Source organism: Tupaia chinensis, unplaced genomic scaffold, assembly GCF_000334495.1.
Source record: "Tupaia chinensis unplaced genomic scaffold, TupChi_1.0 Scaffold000515_1, whole genome shotgun sequence".
NCBI lineage: Eukaryota > Metazoa > Chordata > Mammalia > Scandentia > Tupaiidae > Tupaia > Tupaia belangeri.
The window spans coordinates 6,758,347-6,778,954 of NW_006160028.1; the positions used below are offsets into that span (position 1 = coordinate 6,758,347).

Below are 20,608 nucleotides of genomic sequence, written 5' to 3' on the forward strand. Positions count from 1 at the left end.
GTTTTTGCTATAGGGCACATGTGCTTGCCAGAAAGACAGAGAGACAGAAAGCGAAAAATCACTCCCCAGGCGGGATGGCCACGCCTCAGTCCCTTCTCCTCCATTCTCCTCTTAGGATCTTGGGCACGCACGCACACTCGCCCGGCGTAAATTTAAGCCACCAGGTCCACAGTCGACTACATGGGAGTCCAGCGACATAGCCATTACGCTAACTGCTGGTTCCAACAAATACTTCTTTTAACTATATAATTGATAGAACGTTGAGTAATGAACCACCAGAGAAATATTGAACTGTTTTGGCATATCATTTTGGGAATTATACATACAGACAGTCCTAACTTACAGTTGTTCAGTTTACATGTTCTTGATTTTACATGCTATAAAAGCAGTACATATTCAGTAGAAATCATACTTCAAGTATTCATGTGACCATTCTGTTTTTTTTTTTTTTTTTGCTTTCAGTACAGTGTTCAAATACATTATATGAAATATTTAACACTTTATTATAAAACAGACTTTGTGTTAGATGATTTTGCCCACCTGTAGGCTAATGTAAGTGTTCTGGTCATGTTTAAGGTAGGCTAGGCTAAACTGTGATGTTTGGTAGATTAGATATATTAAATGCGTTTTTGACTTACAGTATTTTCAACCTTGATAGGTTTATCAGGATATAACACCATCATAAGTTGAGGAGCATCTATTAATATATAAAATTTGGCTCCGTTTGGTAAAACAGCTTCTTTTATTTGAATATTGATATATGTCAGGATACTTTTCTTTGTAACAGGTTGTATTAAAATTACTTTAGGCAGCAGCTTTGAAAGGGGTGTGAAACCTTTTAACGGAAAGTTTCAGTACAGAGATTCTAGATTTTTTAGGTTTTTGAAAGTTAGATTTTTAATAGTGAATAGAAATGCTGCCCTCTATTGTTGGTCATTGGTCATGCAAAAATGTTTAATAATCTGTAATAGGATTTTTTTTTTAGTATATGTAATACTTCTAGATTGAAGTATAACTATGTAAGACATTATTCTGCTAACATAGTTGTTAAATTACAAGTATTAGCTAATGCTAATATCACTAAATATGTTCTGTCTTTTTTTTTTTTTTTTTTAAGATTTTTGTCATAGATCTTGTACACTCACCAAAAGAGAGAAAGAGAAAGGAAAAGTGAGAAATCATCCCCCTGAGGGGGATGGCCATATCTTAGTCCCTTCTCCTTCATTCTCCTCTTGGGATTTTGGGCACTTACACACACATTGAACCACAGACTTGACTTGGTGGAATCCAGCATCTTAACTACAGTGCCACTTGCTGGCCCATTTATTGTCACATTTGCTTTCAGAAAAACTTGGGTCCTGGTACAAACTTTAGTTTAGTCTAATTAGCTTTTCATTTTATGTGGTGAGCTTTAAGTAGTTGGCCAGATTTATCCTCCATGGTTGTCCAACTCAAAACTTCATTGCTAACTAATTCAAACTATAAAGATAACTTTTCTAAAATAATTGTTGTTTTAGCTTATCTTATATTAATACTTAAATTTTTTTAAAGATTTAACTTTATTTATTTTAATTTGACCAGAGAGAGATAGAGAGAGAAAGAGAGGGAGGAGAGAAAGCTGCCAGGTCTGGGACTCAAACTGTGGTCAGCCACGTGGGAATCCAGCGCCTTTAACCACCATTGCCACCCGCTGGCCCCGATACTTAAATTTTTAAACTTTGTTTCAAAATAAGGTTTCAAATTTTGAAAATTTAAAATTTCATCAGTATTAAATAGGGATGTAAGAACTCTGTATTTTTAAAAGGATACATTGCTTAAAATATGGTGATGCTGAGCAGATTTCAATCTCTGATTTCATGCTTTCACTGTAAAATGTAGGGATTAAAGAGATGATTTTTAAGCTTTTAGCTTTGTTTTGCTGAGTGCCTATATAAAGTACTATACTGCATATAGGATAAACATGGAAAACAAAGACTAGTATAGTTCTTGCTGTAGATCTGCATGGCAAACTATAGTGAGTAGGATAAATCAGGCCATGCTTATTCATTTTCATATTGTGTATCATTGTGTTCAGTCTGTAGTGGCAGAGTTGAATTCCAAGAGAGACCATGTGACCACAAAGCTGAAAATATTTAGTCTTTTTTAAAAAAAATTTGTTACTACTCTTTATTTATGTATTTTGAAAGTTTGCTGTAGGGCATATGTGCTTACCAGAGAGAAAGAGAGGGAAGGTGAGAAAGCAAGATACCAGGTCCAGGACTCGAAGTGCAGTCAGCCATATGGGAGTCCAACACCTTAACCATCATGGTGCCTGGTGGTCCTCAGAATATTTACTCTTTGTCAACCTTTTATCGAAAATGTTTGCCAACTCCTGCCTCATCGGAATTTCTGGCCTAGTGCAATGACAGTTTTAAACGAGTGTTTATAAAGAACACATAGACCGGGAACCAGCAGTTAGCATAATGGCTATGTCGCTGGACTCCCACATAGTCGACTGCGGTGCATGTCCCGGACCCGGCGGCTTAAAACTCACGCCGGGCATGTGTGCATGCATGCCCAGGATCCCGAGAGGAGAATGGAGGAGAAGGGACTGCGGTGTGACCATCCCCCCTGGGGGGGTGATTTCTCACTTACTGTCTCTATGTCTCTCTCTGTCTGTCTGGTGAGCGCACGCGCCCTATAGCGAAAATCTCAAACAAACAAACAAACAAAAGAACACATAGACCAAGTGCCAGGAGTAGTTAAAATAAACATTCAATTAAGGAAAAAAATGCTTTCTTCATTAGCACATTTTTTCCTGTTTAGTTGTGTACTGAGATCTTTCAGTAATTCCTGGAGATTCCTGTTTGTCACCATTATTAAGTATCCTGGTTCACAGCCTGATTATCATTTTCATTGTTACTACTTTTTAATTTTTTTATTTTTTGGAGACGTTTTTGCTATAGGGCGCATGCGCTCGCTAGACAGAGAGAGACAGAGAGACAGAAAGCGAGAAATCACCCCCCAGGGGAGATGGCCACACCACAATTGCTTCTCCTCCATTCTCCTCTTGGGATCTTGGGCATTCACGCACACATGCCCGGCGTGAGTTTTTTAAGCCACCAGGTCCAGGACGCGAACCGCGGTCGACTACATGGGAGTCCAGTGACATAGCCATTACGCTAACTGCTGGTCTCGTTATTACTTTATTTTTTTATGTATTGTAAAATGCAGAAAAATCTAGGAATGCAGCTTGAAAACCTTCTTATAACTATATAATCATTACCCATATAAAGATACAAACACTTCTAGTATCCCAGAAGCCTTTTGTCTTTTCAGTATGCCCTCACTGTAGATTAGTTTTGTACTTCCTAGAAATGAAATTATGCATCATGGTATACAATTAATTATGATCCTTTTACTCAGCATCTGTGGTGTGTTACATGCCAGTAGTTGGTTCCTTTTTATTGCTGTGTAGTACTTCTGTTTGGTAGTAGTACTTCTGTGTAGTACTTCTGTTAGTACTTTATGAATAGCTTGTTTATTCTGCTACTGTGGGAATTTGGATTTTTCCATTTTTTAGCTTTTATGAATAAAGCTTCTTTGAACATTTTTGTACAAGCTTTTTTATGGACAGATGCACTAATGTCTTGAGTGTGTATCTGGAAGGTAGGATTTTAATTAATCTTTTAGAGCCTTCACCAGAAAGATTTTATTTAATGGGAGGGAGGACTCAAAGATACATTTTCGTCCACTTTAGCTAATTTCCTCCATTACAGTGTGGAAAGTCTACATTTTTTTTTTCCATAAACTTTTCATAAACTAAGCCACCATAGGCGCATGCATTCACCAGAGAGAGAGAAAGTGAGAAACCACCCCTTGGGAGGATAGCCATTCTACAATCCTTTCTCCTCCATTTTCCCACTGGGATTTGGGGCATGCATAGACATGCCTGGTGCAATTCTCAATCTGCTGGTTCTAGGACTGGAACCACGGCCTACAAATTAGGAGTTCAGCACCTTAGCCACCATGCCACCTGCTGACCCCCAAACTACTATGAGCTAAACCAAACAGGTATTTCCAATACCAAGCAGAATGTTTGGTGGTGTTTCTAGAGGTCTGTACTAAGAATTCTAATACGATGTTGAAAGCAAGTGTGCTTTGATCAACTAGTACATTTTGCTATGGTTGAGGACTTAGCAGAAGAATAGGATCATTTATATTTAATATATACATACTTTTTTTTTGAGAGGTTTTTTTGCTATAGGGCGCGTACACTCGCCAGACAGACAGAGAGAGACAGAAAGCGAGAAATCACCCCCCAGGGGGGATGGCCATGCCACAATCCCTTCTCCTCCATTCTCCTCTTGGGATTTTGGGCACGCACGCACACGTGCCCGGCGTGAGTTTTAAGCCACCGGGTCTAGTATGTGAACCGCGGTTGACTATGTGGGAGTCCAGCGACATAGCCATTACACTAACTGCTGGTCCCTTATATTTGATATATTTTGAAAATTCTTATATATTGAATATTATTCTATAATACTTAAAAATTATTTTATTGTTTGGATATGCCAAAGACTTCTTCATTGATTATACTTTGCACTTTGAGAATATCTATTTGCTCTTTTAATAGATTATATTTTTCTTTTAAAATATACTGTTGCATCCAATTTGTCTTTTTTCTCTATATTATATTACATTTTAAAAATTGCCATTTTCTGGGAGCCGGCAGGCAGCATGGTGGTTAGGGGCACTGGACTCCCACATGGCCAGTTGTGGTTCAATTCCCGACCTGGTGGCTTGCTTTCTCACTTTCTCTCTCTTTCATTACCATCTTTCTCTGGTCAAATTAAAATAAATTAATAAACAAAGTTAAATAAAATAATTCCTAAAAAAGATGTCATCAGAACGGGAAAAAAATTGCCATTTTATTTTTTTTACTTCTCTACATGTGTGTCATCTTTGGTTCTGCTATGGGTCCTCTTTTTCTTTTCTTTTATTCATGTTTTTCTGTGTCTTTCTACATCATTAACTTTTTTGTTGAGCTTTACATAACTTATGAAAGAACTGTTGAGATTGAACCAATGTTCTTTTCCTTTTAAGAAGCTGGAGTGAGGCTGATAAATTAGGAGTTGAGTTTTTTTAAGTCTAGGTTGCTGCATTACCTGTATCTCCCTTCTGTTTTTAGTGTTGTAAGGATGAGGTCATTCCTTTATCTTTCATAGGTCCTTTCCACCAGCAGGACTTCAGGATCTGTGAATTGTGAGAAGGCAGATATATTTCACTTTCTTTCCAGACCAATTCCCCGTTTCTACTGCTGTATCCTTAGTAGATGTCTCAAAGGGATGATTTAATGTGCAGGGACAACTGACTCTTCATTTTAGTCTCTTCCAGATTTTAACTTGTCATGCCTACCCATGTGTCATTGAAAGCTCCGCTCTTTATATCAGCAGAGTTACTCAATCTGCTTTGCCTTCTTTGCCCACCTGGGTCTAGATTTGTCAAGTACCTATTTAAGTAGTATCTGGTTTCTTAAAAAAATTTCATCTCTTTGGAATTGAGACTCTTCAGACTAATTTGTGTTCAGAAATTTCCATTTCCGTTGTCTTTTTTTATTATTATTTTTATTTTTATTTATTTATTTTTTTGTGGAGAGGTTTTCGCTATAGGGCCCGTGCGCTCGCCACACAGACAAAGACATAGAGACAGAAAGCAAGAAATCACCCCCCAGGAGGGATGGTCTTGCCACAATCCCTTCTCCTCCATTCTCCTCTCAGGATCTTGGGCACGCATGCACATGTGCCCGGCGTGAGTTTTAAGCCACTGGGTCCGGGACGCGAACCGCGGTCGACTACGTGGGAGTCCAGCGACATAGCCATTACGCTAACTGCTGGTTCTCGGTCTTTTTATTTTTTAAGAGAGAGTTTTGCTGTAGGGCACTTGCGCTTACCAGAGAGACAGAAAGTAAGAAATCACCACCCAAAGGGGGAATGGCCACACTGCAATCCCTTCTGCTCTCAGGAGTTCGGGCACACACGCACATGTGCCCAGTGTAAGTTATAAAGCACCAGGTCCAGGATTTGAACCGTGGTTGACTGTGTGAAAGTCCAGCGATGTAAACATTATGCCATCTGCTGATCAGTTCATTGTCTTTTTTTCCTTTTGTAATTGAGATTTATTGATTGTGTTGGATCAATACAGACATTTCAATCTGTAGCCAATTTTTGGGGACCAGCAGTTAGCGTAATGGCTATGTCGCTGGACTCCCACGTAGTCGACCGCGGTTCGCGTCCCGGACCCAGTGGCTTAAAACTCACGCCGGGCGTGTGTGCATGCATGCCCAAGATCCTGAGAGGAGAATGGAGGAGAAGGGATTGCGGCGTGGCCATCCCCGCAGGGGCGTGATTTCTCGCTTTCTGACTCTCTGTCTCTTTCCATCTAGACAGACTATAGCAAAAACCTCCCCTCCCCCCAAAAAAAATTGTACCCAATTCTTAACGTACATACCAAAAATTTAAAAAGCCATTCCAACTTCGTATTTGTAGGCAAATTTTCCTTAAGAGGATATCAAGTACTACTGTCTTCGAATGTTGAGAGCTGTTACATAGGTCCCACCAAATCACAATTCAGTATCATACACACTGCATACTTAAATCTCCAATCTTTCACAGCACATTACAAAATTATTAGGAAAATTGGACTACCACGACCAAAGATGTTGCAATGCAATCCTGACAGGGAGAGCAACAATCAAAGAGTGGTTTTCTTTAGGAAACAATACTACTAAAAAACATAATAGAAGTAATTTTAAATATTCAAGACACATTAAATGCATGACTGTGACTCCAAACTGCCATGTGGTATGGTTTGTATTTAGGATATAAAAATTATCCACCCACCCCCACCTATGTATGGAATGTTAAGCTAGCACACAAGACAGTCAAAGCCTCCTGTAAGTCAATATCCCACTATTTTCTGGTTGTACCGAAAAGTTAAAAACCAGTAAATGATTTTAGCTCTTAAAAAAAGCATTTACACATAAAAAATGGGATGAAGTGGAATTCCCTCCCTAAAAATTTTTCTAGAGCTACTAACCCACCCCCACCTATGTATGGAATGTTAAGCTAGCACACAAGACAGTCAAAGCCTCCTGTAAGTCAATATCCCACTATTTTCTGGTTGTACCGAAAAGTTAAAAACCAGTAAATGATTTTAGCTCTTAAAAAAAGCATTTACACATAAAAAATGGGATGAAGTGGAATTCCCTCCCTAAAAATTTTTCTAGAGCTACTAAAAAACTTGCATTTTTAAAATGGTTGATAAAAAATACTCCTCAGGATTGTACAAGAAGGGAGACAGGGACCATTGATTTAGAAATGGGATATGACATTCCTCGGACTTAACTTATTTCTTGCCTGCTTCATCAGAGGGTGAACTCTTCTCATTTTTAGTTTCTCCATTTTCTGCAGGTAAATAATCTTAGTGTAATGGTTGCCCACTTTAGCCTGTTTCCCTTTTGCTCCCCTTTTCCCTTTTGTTTGTACTCTTTTGTTTGAAGATTTATCCTTCCCTGCTGTCTTTTTTGGCTTCTTCTACACTGGTCTCCACTTTTGCAGGAGCAGGTTTAGCCGACAACCTCGCAGATCTCTTGGGCTCTTCGTTGGTCGCCGCCTCAACTGCTGACCTTTCACATGGGCATCTTGGCTGTGGACAGGGTGCATCCTGGGTGTCTGGGGGGCTGTGGCATGCCTAGAACCTTAGTGGAGCTAAGTGGATAGACCCTACTGCTCTTCCCCCACCCATTGTCTTTTTAAAAATAGATTTTTTATTTTGAGATAATTGTAGATTCACATGTTTGGTGTCAACCTAAAAAGAGAAGCTAAGTTTTAAAAATATATGTAAGCCAAGAGTTTATTGAGCCAAGATTGTGAGCAGCTGTCTAGATTCCAGTTGCCTGGAAAATGTCCACCAAAATGACTTCCAAAGGAGTTAGATTATGTAGAAAAAAATGGCAAAGAACTGTAGGGGAATTATGAAAGTTATTTTTTTTCCTAAGAATTTGAATTGGTTAATAAGAATAGCACATGCTTCTGATTGGTTTTCTATTGTTTCATTCATCATATATGGAGACTGGTAGGACCTGGAGTCATAATGTGCAATACGCAGTTTGTGGTATCCTAGGGTCATTTACTTATAGTGCCATCTTGTTAAGATGGGCCCTTAAGCAGTTACTCGGAGACATGACTAATACTCCCTTGCCCATGTTTCCCTGGGCCAGATAAGTTTCAACAGACCTTCTTATTTCTTAGACTACTTTAAACTGTTTGTTTGTTTGTTTTTAGAGAGAGATTTTTACTATAGAGCACAATGTGCTCGCTGGAGAGACAGAAAGCAAGAAATCACTCCCCAGGGGGGATGGCCACGGCACAATCCCTTCTCCTCCCTTCTCTCGAGTTTGGGCACACATGCACATGCACCTGGCGTAAGCTTTAAGCCTCTGGTCCAGGACTTGAACTAGTTGTTACGTGTAACCATTACTCCATCTGCTGGTCCTGAACTGTTTTCTTTTTTATTGTACAGAGAACCCATGTGTCCTTTACCCAGTTTCCTACAGTGAGTAACTGTGGTATAATATCACAAACCAGGATACTGACATTAATACAATCAAGATACAGGACATTTCCATCACCACAAAGATCCCTTTTTTCTAGCCACACCCACATCCCTCTTATCCTGTCCCATTCTTAACTCACAGTAACCACTAATCTATTCTCCATTTTTATTATTTTGACATTTTAAGAATTTTATATAAATGGAATTGTAACTATGTAAGCTTTGGGATTGACATTTTATGCAGCATAATTTTTTTTGCAGATTCATCCAAAAATTGTTTGCATGTATCAAGTTTGCTCCTTTTTATAACTCAGTACTATTTCATATTATGGATGTACCATATTTAGCCATTCATCAGGTGAAAGATGTCTAGATTTTTCTAATTTTTGGCTGTTACAAATCAAGCTGTTAGTCATTTGTGTACAGAGTAGGTTTTTTGTTTGGTTTTAAGGAACACAATTGTCATTTCTCTGGTATAAATACCCAAGAATACAGTTGCTAGGTCATATTTGCATTTTTTTAAAAAGATACTACTGAACTGCTTTCCACAGTGAATATATCATTTTACATTCTCATCAACAATTTGTGAATGATCCAGTTTATCTGCAATGTTGTCAGCATTTGGTGTTGTCTCCGTTTTAAAATTTCAGCCATTTCCATAGGTGTGTAGTTATAGCTCATTGCATTAGGTCATCAGGAAAGTCATGAAGTATTTTTCTGTTTTTCTATGCAAAAATGTGTTATGACTTTGCCGATGACCCAGTAGTTTATGTTTCCCTAATGGCTAATGACTGGACATCTTTTCATGTGGTTATTTTCCATCCTCATATCCACTTTGGTGAAATGTCTCTTCATGTTTTTTTGCCATTAATTCTAATTGGATTTTTTGGTTATTATTGAGTTTTGACAATTCTTTATACAATCTAGTTTATCAGTCTTTTGTGAGAACACATTATTTACAAATATTTTTTCTCAGTATGTAGCTTGCTTTTTTTTAATTGCCAGTGGGCATGTATGCTTACCATAGAGAGAGAGAAAGCTCCTCCCATAATGGAGCATGGTCCTGCTGTAGACTTGTCCCTTCCATTTCTCCATCCTCCAGGACTCCAGGCACATGTGCAGAACACACCTGATATATTTTGTAAGCCACCAGAGATGAGATTTGAACTGATTGGTCATATGAGATCTGGCTTTCTATGTTTATCTCTCAACCATTGTGCAACCTGTAGCTTATATTGGCTGTTGGAAAAGTCATGACTTATTTTTTCTTTGTAAAATTGCATTATGACTTTTCCAACAACCCAATATTTTCATCCTTTTATTAGGGTCTTTAATTTTCATGAAGTTCAATTTATCCTTTTGGTAGCAAATCTAAGAACTCTTTGTACCCCCAGATTTTGAAAACTTTTCTTCTTTTCTTTAAGGTTATGATTCATTTTAGCACCCCCTCCTCATTTTCTTATTGTGGCAAAATAGAAATAACATATGAGGGTACTTCAAAAAGTTCATGAGACTGGCTCTGTGGTCTTTTGGTTAAAGTAGCTGGATTTCACTTAACCTGCTATAGGATTTGAATCCCTAGTGGCTTGAAAAGCATGTGGGACTCTTGTACATGTGTCCTAAATCTCAACAGAATTAAGAAACGGAGGAGAAGGAGTTGTGGTGTGACCGAGCCCCATTGCAGGATGCTTTTTTCACTTTCTCTCTGTTTTTCTCTGGCAAGCACACAGGGCCCCTGGCAAATTTTAAAAACAAGCAAAGAAACCAACCGACCCCCAGAACTTCATGGAAAAATGGAATTGAAATAACGTTTATTTTGCCAAAGCGTTTCAAAATCCATGTGCAGTTTTTTTTGTTATACACATTTTCGACAAACGTTTTGAAGACTCTCTGTGCAATTTACTACCTTAACCATTTTGTTTTGTTTTGTTTTAGTTATTGCCACAGGGCATATGAGTTTGCCAGAAAGTGGCAGAGAGACAAGGAGAAGGAAAGTGAGAAATCAGCCCCCACACACCCCCAGTGGGGATGGACAACCCCTTCTCCATTTTCCTCTTGTGGTTTTGGCCATGTGCACATGCACCCATTGTGTTTTTCAAACCACCAGGTCTGGGACTTGAACCTCAAGTCTGCCATGTGAGAGTCCAGTGCTTTAATCATCATACCACTTGCCCACTTGCTGTTCCCCTACCTTAACCTTTTTTTTTTTTTTCGGGAGAGGTTTTTGCTATAGGGCACATGTGCTCGCCAGAGAGACAGAAAGCAAGAAATCACCCCCCCAGGGGGGATGGCTATGCCTCAGTCCCTTCTCCTCCATTCTCCTCTCGGGATCTTGGGCACACATGCACATGCGCCCGGCGTGAGTTTAAGCCACCAGGTCTGGGACTCGAACTGCGTTCAACTACATGGGAGTCCAGCGACATAGCCATTACACTTAACTGCTGGTCCCCACCTCCACCTTAACCATTTTGAAGTACACAGTTTATTGGAATTAAATATAGTCATGTGTTATGTAAAAGTGGGGATACATTCTGAGAAACGCCTTGAGAGGTATTTTCATTGTAAGAATTTTGTGAAAGCATGCTTAATACAAACATAGATGATACAGCTGACTGTATACCTCCACTTTATGGTATAAGCACTAGTCTGTACAGTGTGTGAACCTGTATGGCTTGTTACTGTACTGAATACTGTGAGCAGGTGTAAGGCAATGGTAAGTATTTGTGTATCTAAACTACATAAACATTGTAAAGCTATGTAAACATAGAAAAGGTAGAATAAAAATGCATATAAAAGATATAGTGGTTCTAGTCCTGGACCCTGTGTTTTGAAACATTCTGGGCGTATGTGTGTGCTTGCCCAAAATCCCAAGAGTAGAATGGCGGAGAAGGGATTGTAGCGTGGGCGATTTCTCACTTTACTTCTCTCTGTCTCTCTCTCTGCAAGCAAATGTGCCCTATGGCAAAAACCTAAAAAAAAAGTTTATATATGGTGCACCTGTATAGAACATGTACCATGAATGGGGTTTACAACACAAAGTCACTCTGGGTGAGTGGTTTATGGATGTGAAGGCCAGGGCCAGCAGGTGGCATGGTAGTTAAGTTGCTGGACTCCCACGTAGCCAACTATGGTTTGTGTCCTAAACTTGGAAGCTTGCTTTATCACTTTCCTTCTCTCTCTCTGGTCAAATTAAAATAAATAAATAAAATAAAATAAGTAATTCTTGGGGTTGGCAGGTGGTGTGGTGGACCATGTGAACTCCCACATGGTCGATCACAGTTCAAGTCCTGGACCTTGTGGCTTTCTCTCTCCCTCCCTCCCTCTCTGGTTAAATTTAAATAAATAAATAAATGGTTAAATAAAGTTAAGTAAAATATTTTTTTAAAAAAATAAGTAATTCTTTAAAAAGATTAATAAATCAATGTGAAGGCCTAGAACATTACCATATACTTCATAAACATTGTATACTTAGTCTACACTAAATTTATTTTTTTAATTTCAGTAATAAATTAACCTTAGCTTAGTGTAAGGTTACTTACTGTTTTTTACTTCATAAAATTTACCCTTTTATTGAGAGAGATTTTCGTTTTGGACACTGTGTACTCACCAGAGAGAAAGAAAGTGAGTAAATGCCCCCCCACCCCCCAGGATGGCCATGCCACAGTTCCTTTTCCTCCATTCTTCTCTCAGTATCTTGGGGACACACAGACATGTGTGTGGCATGAGTTTCATTCTGCTGCATCCATGACTTGAACCACAATTGACCATGTGGGAGCCTAACACCTTAACCATTGCACCATCAAACTTTTTGATTCTTTCATAGTAATAGCCTAAACATACAAACACATTTACAACTGTACAAAATAATTCCTTATGTCTTTGGTCTATAAGCTTTTCTCTAAAAATTTTTTAAATTAAATTTTACTTCTCCTTTTTTTCTTTCTTTCTTTTTTTTAAAAAATAAGTTTTTGCTGGGACCAGCAGATGTTATAATGGTTACATTGATGGTCTCCTACATAGTTGACTGTGGTTCGAGGCCCGGACCCAGTGGCTTGAAACTCAGACCAGGCTCATGTGTGTATATACTCAAAATCCTCAGAGGAGAAGGCATTATAGTGTGGCCAACAGCCTTAGGGGGTGATTTCTCGCTTTCTGTCGCTCTATCTCTGTTTCTCCAGCGAGCGCCCGTGCCCTATAGCAAAAATCTTTCTCTTTCAAAAAGAAAAAAATTTAAAAAGTTTTTGCCATAGGGCATGTGCACTCACCAAAGAGAGGGAGACAGAGAGAAGTAAAGAGAGAAATCATTTCCCAGGGTGATGACCACGTCACAATCCCTTCTCCTCCATTCTCCTTTCATGATTTTGGGCATACATGCATGCACATGCACTAGAGTGATTTCTAAGCCGCCAGGTCTGGGACTCAAACCGTGAAGTCAGCCATTGTGGGCCCCAACCACATTTACTTCCACGCCACCTGCTGGCCCTAATTTTTGCTTCTTAAACTTTTTTGTTAAAAACTAAGACACAGGGTCAGCAGGTGGCATGGTGGTTAAGGTGCTGGACACTCCCACATGGTTGACCACGGTTTGAGTCCTGGACCTGGTGGCTTGCTTTCTCACTTTCCTTCTCTCTGTGTGTCTGTCTTTCTCTGGTCAGATTAAGAAAATAAATAAATGAATGAATACATGAAATTAAATAATTCTTTAAAAAAAAATAAGACACAAACACTCAAAGCTGTGTAGGCCTGTGTAGGGTCAGGAACATCGATATAATTGATTTCTGCCTCTATGTCTTGTCCCACTAAAAGAGCCATGATGAACAAAATAATGTGAGATAAAGCAGAAGAGAAAAGGACACTATTAAGAGAAGTATGTGGTGAACAAAAGATGTGTGAGTATACTCCTAGCCTAGCATGTCCTACTATTCTACAGTAAACTTAATAAGTACAGCACTAAAATAACTATGAAATATATTGTCAATATGTAAACTAATGTATTTTATTATCAAGTCTTGTATACTGCACCTAGTTGTGTTACACTTTTATGTGATTGGTAGTGCAGTAGGTTTTTTAACTTCTGCATTACAAAACATGTGAGTAATGTGTTGTGCTAGGATGTTATGACAGGTTCAGTGTCATTAGGTAGCAGGAATTTTTCACCTCCATTATAATCTTACGGGATGACTATAATTCAGTCTGTCATTGATTGAAACTTTATGTGGCACTTAGCTATAGTTGTTTTATGTGTGTCTAATTCTTCTATTTCCATACTTTTTTGTCTGGTTGTTCTGTCTGTAGGGAGAGTGGGTTTTGAAAGCTTTTAACTATTGGGTTGTCGGAAAAATCGTGACATATTTTTTATATGTAAAAATGTGTCATTACTTTCTTGCTGACCCAGTATTTCTCCCTTAAGTTCTGTCATTTTTTTGTTTCTTAAATTTTGATGGTCTGTTGTTTGGTGTATAAATGTTCTTAATTATTACACCTCCTTTAATTTAAACTTTTATTATAATAATATATATTGGGTTGTCAAAAAAGTTATGACATATTTTCCTATGCAAAAATATGTCATGACTTTTCCTCCATTCTAATAATAGTCTTTTATCTCTTAACATTTTTTTATTTAAAATCTATTTTTCTGATATGAGTAGAGCAACCCTTGGCTATATTTTGACTATTATTTACATGGAATATCTTTTTCCATGCTTTTACTTTCAGTCTGTGTCTTTGGATCTAAAATGAGTCTTGTAGACAACATATACTTGAATCATGTTTTATCATGTGTTTTCAGTCATTTCTATCTATTTTAGTCTTTTGTTTGGAGAGTTAAATTATTAATGTCTAAAATAATTACTGATAAGGAAGGATTTCTTTCACTTTGCAGTTTGTTTTCTATATGCTTTGTAGCTTTTTAGTCCCTCATTTTCCACATTACTATATTTTGTGTTGAGTTGATTTTTTGTCTTAAGAGAGATTTTCGCTATAGGGTGCATGCGCTTGCTGGAGAGACAGAGACAGAAAGCGAGAAATCATCCCTCAGGGAGGATGGCCACACCACAATCCCTTCTCCATTCTCCTCTCTGGATCTTGGGCACGCAAACACACGTGCCCAGCATGTTTCAAGCTGACATGTCCAGGACTTGAACCGTAGTTGACTACATGAGAGTCCAGCGACATAATCATTACACCATCTGCTGGTCCCTAGTTGACATTTTTGTGTAGTGAAATGTATAAATTATTTTCTCATTTTCTTTTGTCAGTGTTCTGCTGTTTTCTCTATGCTTACCATAGGGACAACCTATAACATCCTAAATTTATAATGCTATATTTTGGACTTATATACTAGCCTAATTTCAGTAATGCAGATATACAAAAACTTTGCTCCTTTACAACTCTCTGCACACCCCTTCTTGTGGTTGATGTCATAAAATTATATCTTCATATGTAATATGCCCAAAACAAACTAATAATTCTTTAAATACATCTAAAATTATATAGTAAGGAAAAATGTGGTGTTATAAACCAAAGACAACATATTATATTCACTTTACACTATTTTTTTTTTTTCTTTTTGAGAGGTTTTTGCTATAGGGCATGTGAGCTGGCAAGAAAGACAGAGAAAGACAAAGCGAGAAATCACCCCCTGGGAGGATAGGCACTCCACAATCCCTTCTCCATTCTCCTCTCATGATCTTGGGTACACACGCACACGCGCCCAGCGTGAGTTTAAGCCATTGCGTCTGGGACTCAAACATGTGAGTCCAGCGACATAGCCATTACACTAACTGCTGGTCCCTACACTAATTTTTAAAGAAAGATATTAATCTCTTAAATTTTATAGCATATAAAAGTGGAGTTGAGATTTCTATTTTTTCGGGGCTGGCAGGTGGCGTGGGGGGTAAGGATGCTGGGCTCCCACATGGTTGACTGGGGTTTGCATCCTAGACCTGGCGACTTGCTTTCTCACTTTCCCTCTCTTTGTCTTGCTCTGTCCCTTTCTAGTCAAATTAAAAATAAACTTAAAAAATAATTCTTAAAAAAATTATTTCTATATTTTCATTCAGAATGTTGTTGTCTTGTGTCCTTTTGTCTCACCCTGCAAGATTTCCTTGAGTATTTCTGGTAGGATAGTTTTAATGATAATGGACTCCCTTAGCTTCTGTTATCTGGGAATGTCTTAATTTATTCCTCACTTTTGAAGAGCAGTTTGCCAATAGAGAGTTCTTGGTTGACAGTTTTTTGTTTCTTTATTTTAGTTTCTTTTTAGCACTTTGAATTCAGCCCACTGCCTTCTGGCATCCAAAAATTCTGCTGATAAATCTGCTGATTATCTTGCCGAGTGTTCCTGATATGTGTGACACTTTGCTTCTCTCGCTGATTTCAAGATTCTTCTCTTTGTTTGGCTTTTGAACATTTAATGATATTGTGTCTCAGAGTGGATCTAGTTGGGTTTGTCTTACTTGGAGTTTGTTCTTTTTTTTTTTTTGCTACAGGGCGCGTGCGCTCACCAGACAGACAGAGAGACAGAAAGCGAGAAATCACCCCCCAGGGGGGATAGTCACGCCGCAGTCCCTTCTCCTCCATTCTCTTCTCGGGATCTTGGGTACGCATGCACACGTTCCCGGCGTGAGTTCTAAGCCACCAGGTCCGGGACGCGAACCGCGGTCGACTACGTGGGACTCCAGCGACATAGCCATTACGCTAATTGTTGGTTCCCGAGTTTGTTGACTCTTGAAAATTTATATGCATGTCTATCAAATCTGGGAAGTTTCAACCTTTATATTTTCAAATCTTTCTCTTCTTCTGGAACTCCCTTAGTCTATATGTTTGTCTGTTTTATGGTGTCCCATAAATTTATTAGGCTCTATTCACTTCAGTTTTTATCATTCTTTTCCTCAGACTAGATAATTTTCATTGTCTTGTGTTCCAGTTTATTCATTTTTCTTCTGCTTTCTAAAAGTCTCTTTGAATTCTCTAGTAAATACTTCAATCAGTTCTTGTATTCTTCATCTCCTGATTTTCTTTTTGATTTTTAAAAATATACTTTTATAATTTTGTTTACTTTTTTCCTTTCTCCACATCTTCCTTTAATTCTTTGAACATTCTTAAGATTGTTCACTTGTTTGTTTTTATGCTTTCGTCATAAGGTGCCTGCACTTGGCTGGAGTGAGGCAGACAGAGATAGAAGGAAAGTGAGAAAAGAACCCCCCCCTAGGATGAGGGGTGCAGATGGCCATGTCACAGTCCTCTCTCCATTATCCTCTCAAGATTTTGGGCATGCACACACACTTGCCCTGCATGAATTTCAAGCCACCAGGTTCAGGACTCAAACTGCAGTTGACCATGTGAGAATCCCATGCTTTAATCACCATGCTACCTGCTAGCCTCTAAGAGTTGTTTTTTTGTTTGTTTGTTTGTTTTTGCTACAGGGTGTGTGCGTTAGCAAGAGAGAGAGAGACAGGAGTAAGATCTCTGGTTAGATAGATAGGATAAGGAGTTCACAGAATGGAGAACATGAAACAAGCTGGAGTTAACTATAGTCAGGTCTTTAATAGAAATCATTTGCTGCTGTCACCAAAAATCAATGATTAACTCTCACTACTTGGCTTACACAGAAAGCTGCTTGCAGCCTGCTTAAGATAATGAAAGCTAAAGCCAACACTTCATATCTGCATTTGAAACTCACAGTGTAAGGTCTCCTGGTCTGAAGAACAGGAGAGGAAAAGACCTTGAACAATATACTCTTCTTTCGTATGTTTCTAAAATTTAAGACCATCTGCTGACTAGGCTAGAAATAGACAAATTAACTTTAGTCCTGAGAAAACTCTACAACTCAAGGACTGATTCACTCAGCACTCCCCGGCAGCGCAACACACCTGCACTGTCATCTCTTAAACAAAGGTTCTTTTTCCTGCTATCTCCTTGGACAAAAAGTAGTTTGCATACAATTTTCTTTTTTTCGTCTGAACCCATGTAATGGGCCATTCCTACCCCGAGAAAGATGACTCATTCAGACTCCACCTTCCACTTCACTGGAAGCTTTTACTCTTTCCTAATAAACTTTGCTTACTGTCCTCTCCGTTTGTCTGTGTTTCTCATTCTTTGTGGGCATTGAACAAGAGCCCGCACAAGCGTTCGGTCTGATCATCACAGACCCCTGCATCAAAGAGAGACACCCCCTCCCGGCCCTGGTAGGGATGGCCATGCTGCAATCCTTTCTCTTCAGTTCTCCTCTTGAGATTTTGGGGATGCATGCACATATGACCAGCATGATTTTCAGGCTGCTGGTTCTGGGACTCAAACCATGCAGCCAGCCATGTGGGGCCCAGCACCTTAACCTTCATGCCACTTGCTGGCCCGAAGGTTGTTATTTTAAAGTCTTTGTCTAGTAGATTTGTCACCAGGTTTTTTGTTTGTTTGTTTGTTTCTGCTGATTTATTTTTCTCTGTTTCTTTGAATGTCTTGTGATTTGTTGTTGTTGGAAATTGGATATATGGACCTAGTGATTTGTTTAAACCTCAGGTTTGATTTATGACCAAGATACAGTCTCAGTTTATGTTCCATGGACATCTGAATTTATGTGTATTCTGCTGATGTTCAGTGGAGTGTTCTGAAATTTTTTTTTGGGGGGGGAGAGGTTTTTGCTATAGGGCGCGTGCGCTCGCCAGACAGACAGAGAGAGACAGAAAGCGAGAAATCACCCCTCAGGGGGGATGGCCACGCCACAATCCCTTCTCCATTTTCTCGGGATCTTGGGCACGCATGCACACGTGCCCAGCATGAGTTTTAAGCCACCGGGTCTGGGATGCGAACTGCGGTCGACTACGTGGGAGTCCAGCGAAATAGCCATTATGCTAACTACTGGTCCCAAGTGTTCTGAAATTTTTATATGCTTGCTGATTTTCTGTGCAGTTCTGTCAGTTACTAAGAGGAGTATTGAAGTTTGCAAGTATAATTGTGGGCTTATTTGTTTTTCCCTTACAGTTCTGTCAATTTTTGCTTCATACATCTTGCACCTGTTTTGAGGTACTGCACATTAGGGATTGTTACGTTTCTTGGTAGATTGATCTCTTTGTTATATAATGTTTGACTCTGTCTTAGTACTTTGCTTTGAAGCTATTTTATTTCATGTTTATTATACTTCTTTATTTAATATTATCTACTATAGTCCTTCCTGTTTTCCTTTGATAAATATTTGCATGATCCATCTTTTTTCATCTTTTTTGTTTCAGCCTACATATTATCATAATTGATGTGAATTTCTCATCAACTATATATGTATAATTGGGTCATTATTCTTAATCTACTGTTATAATCTCTGACTTTTATTTTACATAACAGATCTTTTACGTTTAAGATAATTACTACTATTGTACAGCTTAAGCCTTTTTGTTTATTTTTAATTTTTTGTTTTCTATTTATTTTTTTCCTTTATGGGTTTCTTGAACATATTTTAGATTTCTCTTGATTTCTCTAGAGTGGTTTTGAGAGTATTTTTTTGTGTAATACCATTTTAAAAGTTGCTCTAGGTATTACAGTATATGTACATAACGTCACACTCTCCTGGTGCTGTCATTTTATCTGTTTGAGTGAAATACAGACATTTTACTTGATTTACATTACTTTACCCTCTCTCATATCTATTTAAGTATTTTTTTCTACAGTATATGTAGAATCACATCAGATAGTGTTAGAATTTTTGCATCGACTGACAAGCATGCTTTAGAAAACTCAAGAGGGGAAGGACTATCGTATTAACTCAGATTTTGCATTCCTTGTTTTTCTTTCAATTTTGAGGTTGCAAGATTCCTTTGTTAACTATTTATCTGTTTAGAAAACTTTATGTTTCATTTTTTTTCAGGTAAGTCTTCTTGCAGCAAACACCCTCTTCCCCCCCCCCCCCCATTGAGAAGGTTTTGATTTTCTTTTCTCTAGTGAAGATATTGCCGCTAGATATAGGATTCTGGGTTGACAAATCTTTTTTCTTGGCAATTGAATAATATTATACATTTCTTCTGGCATTCATGTTTTCTGTTAAGAAATCTGCCACTTCAGGACCAGCAGTTAGCATAATGGCTATGTTGCTGGACTTCCATGTAGTCGACTGCCGAGTCCCGGACCTGGTGGCTTAAACTCAGCCGGGCACGTGTGTGCCCAATATCCCAAGAGGAGAATGGAGGAGAAGGGATTGCGGCATGGCCATCCCACCTGGGGGGTGATTTTTCTCTTTCTGTCTCTCTGTCTCTGTCTGTCTGACAAGCGCACGTGCCCTATAGCAAAAACCTCTCCAAAAAAAAAAAAAAAGAGAGAAATCTGCCACTTTTTATTTCTTTGCTGAAAGTGCCTGTTATTTGTTTCATGAATGTCTATAATTGTTCATTACATTGTATTTTGATGGTCTCCTTAAACTCTGTTGGGTGATCCTAACATTTCAGACATCTTTTTTTTTTCATTGTTAATGCATTTATTCATCAGTTCACTCATTCATTCAACAAATACTTTTTTTTTATTTGCATTCATTCACTGTACATCATTACAGCATACAAAATGAGATTTTCCATCCAGAGTACACTGTATATTGTCTCAATCAAGCACATCAACAAACATGTTATTGTCAGCAAATAATTTTCCATTTCTTGTTTTCTGTATGTTTTGCTTTTTTTGTTTATTTTTCCTCCATCCTTGATTCCCTCTTACCCTCTGCCATCTCTCACTCTCCTCCCACACTGTCTCTGGCATTTATGTTTGCTTTCTATACTGTTCCCCCCCCACACACACATTGAATTGAATTACTAAAGACCTTAATTAATCTAAATATTTTCATAGCAAACACAGCTGATATATACATTTCCATGGACACAAGTCCAGTATATACTGCATAGTGACTTAATCATTCATATTATAAAAATTTTCCATTTCTAGTTCCTAGAATTATTTTTATCCCTCTTTCTCACCCTCTGTCCTTTCCCACCCTCTTCTCACACTATCTCTGGTGTCTACAATTGTCTTCCATTCC

At 38.4% G+C, this 20,608-nt stretch overlaps 1 protein-coding gene across 1 annotated transcript in view; it reads left to right on the forward strand.

The window, feature by feature from the left end:
• The window catches only part of DLG1 (discs large MAGUK scaffold protein 1), a 331,865-nt gene that overhangs the window by 59,753 nt on the left and 251,504 nt on the right, over positions 1-20,608 (forward strand). The window lies entirely within an intron of this gene.